This window comes from Arachis duranensis, chromosome 2 (genome assembly GCF_000817695.3).
Source record: "Arachis duranensis cultivar V14167 chromosome 2, aradu.V14167.gnm2.J7QH, whole genome shotgun sequence".
In the NCBI taxonomy this organism is placed as follows: domain Eukaryota; kingdom Viridiplantae; phylum Streptophyta; class Magnoliopsida; order Fabales; family Fabaceae; genus Arachis; species Arachis duranensis.
In genome coordinates, this window is record NC_029773.3 from 79,611,897 (window position 1) to 79,617,318 (window position 5,422).

Sequence of the window (5,422 nt, forward strand, 5' to 3'; positions counted from 1 at the left end):
TTTGTCGGTAAATCCAATGATAAATGAATTATTGTCGAATTAATTACATAAATTTACCAATAAATACGATAATATTCAACATTTTTTTGTAATAAATATCTTTCATATATATTTATGTCTTTTTACTCCAATTAATTCACTACAACATTTATGCTTTTTTATGGGAGTTTTTTTGTGGGAATTTTAAAAACTTCCACAGTATATTTTATTTCTAACAATTTAGAAAACTCCCGCAGATATAATCAATAAAGACTCCACTATTAGTTCGAAATTAAAAATAAAACTCCCTTGCTTCACCATCGAAAAGAAAAACTCCCACTCAAACAGGGGGAGAGTGAGATCTGAGTGTTAGCGAAACAGAGATTCAGAGAGAAGACAGAGCTCGCCACTGAAACCCTAAGTTTGCCACCATAGCCATTGCCGCCTCTGTCGTCACTGCAGTTCATCTCCTCTCCAGATCTGGTTGATCACAACGTTAAAGCCTTTGAGTACTATTGTCTTGACCTAATTGCATCTTACATTTCATGCTATTCGAGTATTATTCTTTTCTCCAATTCCTCATTGTTTTTTCTTCTTCTTTTGTATAACAAAAATTCGGACAGGTTATTCAATGTTCTTGTGCCTTTGATGCGTCTTAAATCGGTGAGTAGTCTATAATTTATGTTATGTGCGCTTTCAATGTCATGTTCTAGGGTTGAGGATGGAGAAGTTTTTATTTATTTACAGTAGATTCTAACTAAAAATTAGGAAGAAAAAGTTTATGATTTCTGTGTACTCATTGAGATTTTGATCTAGTTCATGAAATCTCAAGTTCTGGACTACCTTTACTGAAGTATCTTAAACTTAAATGTGCCTACATTTTCATTTCTCTTAGTGTTTCAATGTTTATAATATTGAGTTTCATATTTGTAATTATGCCGAGATTCATTTTTGATTTAACATCATTTTACTAATCCTCGCACACTCTATATCATAACAAATCGAAGCCGTCAAATTACAAATAGAATAGGAAAAAACAAGTTAAGACTAAACTTGAGTCTATATATGATGATTTACTATTAACAAATATACTATAAGTATTTGATCCAAAATAGTAATATATTTTTATGAAATTGATGTATTCATATGTTGTATTGAATGCTAAGTGTGCTGCTGTTACTAAATGTATTCTTGCTGTTGTTTACAAGGCACCCAATGATCATCATGTTCTTCTTGAGGGAACCCTCCTCAAGCCCAACATGGATACCTCTGGCTCTGATAGCCCAAAGGTAATAATCTTCAAGATGATTGCAAAAGGCCAAAATAAACTTGCAAGAGTAATTAGTAATTACCACTTAGAATAGCAGTTTAAGGATCACTGGTTAGTTAGGGAGTTAGTTTGCTATAAACAAAGGAAAGAAGAGATTAGTTACATTCTTTTTAGTCTTGGCATTTGTTAGAGTCTTGAGAGTTAAATGTGTCTCTAACATTGTGCTTATAATTTGCTTGTGGTCCTAACTTAGTATCCTTCTGAGTTTGAAAAGTGAATATGAAAACGCTTATTGTTCACCTGCTTGACACTCTTACTGTTTTTCTATGTTTGGGTTGAAACTAGAAACTTGAAACAACGTGTTGAAGATATCCTTAGTTTTGTGGATATTATATATTACTAAATGAATGACCTTTATTTTGTTCTATGTGATTACAATATTTGCAGAACACCTTGCACATATCCAGGCAAAAACATTGCCTTCTGTGTCAATGAAGGTTCTACACCCTTTTTGGCTATCACTCTTGACAGAGTGAGATGATAGAGATAGAGACATCAGCTCCATGTATTTACAAGAAGTATGCATTTTGCTCTTCTTGTTTATATTTGTCTGCATAATCTTTACTGAATTACCAAATCTTCAATTGATATGAATATATAAGAAAGTGATGTAATTTTTATTAATGTGTTATATTGGTTTATTAACACATTTAATTTGTCATCATACTTTGGATCTGTTGTTTGAACAATGTTATGTGAAAATCGGTACTAATTATTTGAACAATGTGCCAATTCTTAAACCACTACAAAAATTCTCAAGTTCATTATTTATTTATTTAATTTTTTTTTGCTTTATTGCATGATATGGCCAATCATTAGGTACTTATTTGGAGAGATTTTTCACGGAGAAGGTCCTGATTGGCAAGAGTTTGTCAGAATTTTAGGCCTACTAGTAATAAACTCAATAATAAATTTCATAGAAGAAAATAATGCTGATAATGCTGCAACAACACTAATGGCTCGTTTAGCTCCTAAAACAAAGGTTATTATTCTTTCTCTTAGACATATGTTTCTGAAATTCATTGGCTATATTATATGCATATGCTACATAGATTAATTTCTTGCCATTAATGAGTACGATTATATTATATGCAATTTTGCAGGTTCTAAGGGATGGGCAGTGGCAACAGAAAAATGCAGCCACAATTTAAAAGGGTGTAATGATGACTACTTGATCCTTGTTAATTTTCATACTAGAATTTTATTTAAATATTATATGAGTATTGGAAAGGTGTTTTTTTTTTTACTGCATATTTGCATTCAATGTTGATCATCCTTAGATTAAATAATTATGAAATGAAAGAGATTTATGATCTAATAGAAGGTTGTGAAATAGACGAGTATTTTAGGAGGAATAATAATGAGGGGTTAAATTTTGGAAAATTGATAAAAACTTTTATTAAAATGTTTGTTAGGGCATTTGAAACTAACACAGGTGACTAATTTTTTTTAATTAAAAAATGAAGTTTCTGGGGGGTTTTAAGCCGCCATAAAAATAGTAAAAAAATACCACAATACATCAATCTGAAACCCCCACAAAATTTACAAAAAACGTCACTAAATGATGTTTTAGCGGTTTACCAAAACTGCCACAAATAAGCTTGTGGCACCTCAAATTTTGGAGGTTTGTGAAACTACCACGATCAATTTTGTGGGGGTTTGAAAACTCCACAAACTTAAAAAAAAAACGGCCACAAAATAATAAAAATCTTGTAGTGATTCACTACGAGACACTAAAATCTCAATAGATTAGATTTTCCACTTCCAAATCTCACTCCTAATTAATTTTTTTGGATTTTTTTGCAAATACATTAATAAAAATAAACACTGATACATTTATTTTTTGCTTTATTTTCAGTTTTTTTATTGTATAATTTCGGATGTTCTATTTTTTAGATATTTTTTATTTATAATTTGGATATTTATATATATATTTTTTGATATTTTAATCAGATTTTTTTTATATTTTTAAAAATTTTTTATTGTATGATTTTGAAAGTTCTCTTCTCTATATTTTTTATTTTTTTAGCCTATAAAAAAAGCTAGCAAATTTAAAAAAATAGTAAAAAGTTAATTACCTAAGCCTTTTCATAATCGAATTATAATGTTTAGACAAACATACATTAACCAATATGTTTCCCTTAAAAAGTACTTCAACCAATAATAAACTAAATGCATGTAGAATTAAATTAAGAGTAATTCAATACAAAAGGAATACGATTTTTTTTTAATATTTGCTGTCATCAGTTGGTGTTATTGGTGGGTCCCTAACCAAGTGGAACTCACAAGTTTAAAAAAAATGAAAATAAAAGAAAGTGGCATAAAGCCACAGGAAGCAAGAGAGAGACAAAATGGCTTCTTTCAATTTGAAAGAAAGCAAGCACGCAGTAGCAGCATTGAAGGAGAAGAGAAAATTGGGAAAAATGGCAGTTATAATGTGCTCCGATTGAACTGGTAAATTTGCTCTATTTTTTATGAAATTTTAGTATATTATTCCTAGTGTAGAGATGAATATTAAGATATAACTTGCTAGTTGTATTGCCTTCTCTTTTGCCTGATTTGAGATACCCACTTTGTAGAGGATTTATGTTGATTCCATCAATTTTGGTGATGTATTTTGTTGATTGTTGAGATGCCCTAGTGTCATTAGGAAGACTGTTTGTGTACCCATTATTCTGATAGTAGAAGATTTTACTGGACTAGGTCCCGTGAGTTTTTTGTCCCTCTTTTAGGGATTTTTCCACGTTAAAATTTTGGTGTCTGATTATTTAATTTCTGCTATTATATTTGCTGCTTGGAGTATCTTTGGTATTGCCTATTTAATCACACAGGTTGTGAGAAAATTATTTTTTGGTGCTTCCGCTATTAGATAGGTTCTTGTTTGAACCTTTGTTGAGTTTTTTCCAACAAAGTGGTATCAGAGCTTTGGTTGTTTATCTCTGTGCTGATTAAATGGAGGAAAATACTCATGGACCAAATATGGTTAAATTGAATTTCCAAAATTATTCAATTTGAAAGACCCTCATGGAAGATACGTTGTATAGCAAGGACTTATATGATCCTGTGGAGGAGGATAAATCCAAAAGTACTAAATCCGATACTGAATAGAAGAAGCTTAATCGGAAGGCAGTTGCTTTGATTAGACAATGACTTGATCTTAGCATGTATCCACATGTTGACACCAAAACGAATGTTGAGAAGATGTGGAACAAATTGAAGAAGTTATATGAGAGGAAGAATGTGCAAAACAAAGCATTCTTGATTAGGAAGCTTTTCAATATGAAGTATATTGAAGGTAAATCAATGCCGAAGCACTTGAGCATTTTTCAGGAGACGGTGAACCAATTGACAAATAATGAAATCACTTTGAATGATGAGTTGCAAGCCTTGTTATTGTTGAGCTCTTTACCTGATAGTTGGGAATTTCTGGTTGTGACACTGACTAACTCAATTCTAAATGGAAAGTTGACGTTAGCAATGGTTAAAGAGAGCATGTTGAATGAAGAAGCCAGAAGAAGAGAGCGAGGTTAGACTAATGCCTCCTCCCAGCCAGAAGCACTTGTTTCAGAGTCACGGAGGAGAAGTCAAAGTAGAAAACCTCACAATTCTGACAAGTCATTGAGTTGAAGCAAGTCAAGAGGAAAGTACAAGCCAAGAAAGGAGTTCATTTGTCACCATTATGGCAAGCCGGGGCATATCAAGAGGTATTATAAGTTCTTAAAAGAGAACAATCAAAGAGAAGAAACAAAGACAAAGGTAAAGATAGTGATAAAGAAACTGCTGCTATTGTTTATGAAGATGTTCTTATCACATATGATAAAAATTATGTGAATCTTGTCTGTGATGATTCCACTTGGATTATGGACTCTGGTGCCTCATGTCATATCACTCCGAAACGTGAATTTTTTACTTCCTATACTGCTGGAAATTTTGACAAGATCAAATTGGGAGATAAAGAAGTGTGTGATATCATTGGTATGGGTGATATGTGGCTTGAAACTAACATGGGATGCAACTTGCAGTTGAAGAACGTTAGGCATGCGCCAGATATGCGGTTCAATCTTATTTTAGTGAAGGCATTGGATCAAGAGGGGTATTGCACTTTCTTTGATA

The 5,422-nt window shown here is 31.9% G+C and overlaps 1 long non-coding RNA gene across 1 annotated transcript; it reads left to right on the forward strand.

Annotated features, from left to right (window-relative positions):
- The first annotated feature begins 306 nt into the window (after positions 1 to 306).
- LOC107475307 (uncharacterized) lies at positions 307 to 2,543 on the forward strand. The gene is made up of 6 exons (XR_001589479.3): positions 307 to 488; positions 603 to 642; positions 1,188 to 1,268; positions 1,697 to 1,827; positions 2,129 to 2,291; positions 2,413 to 2,543. It is a non-coding gene; the product is annotated as an uncharacterized LOC107475307 (long non-coding RNA).
- Positions 2,544 to 5,422: the final 2,879 nt, after the last annotated feature.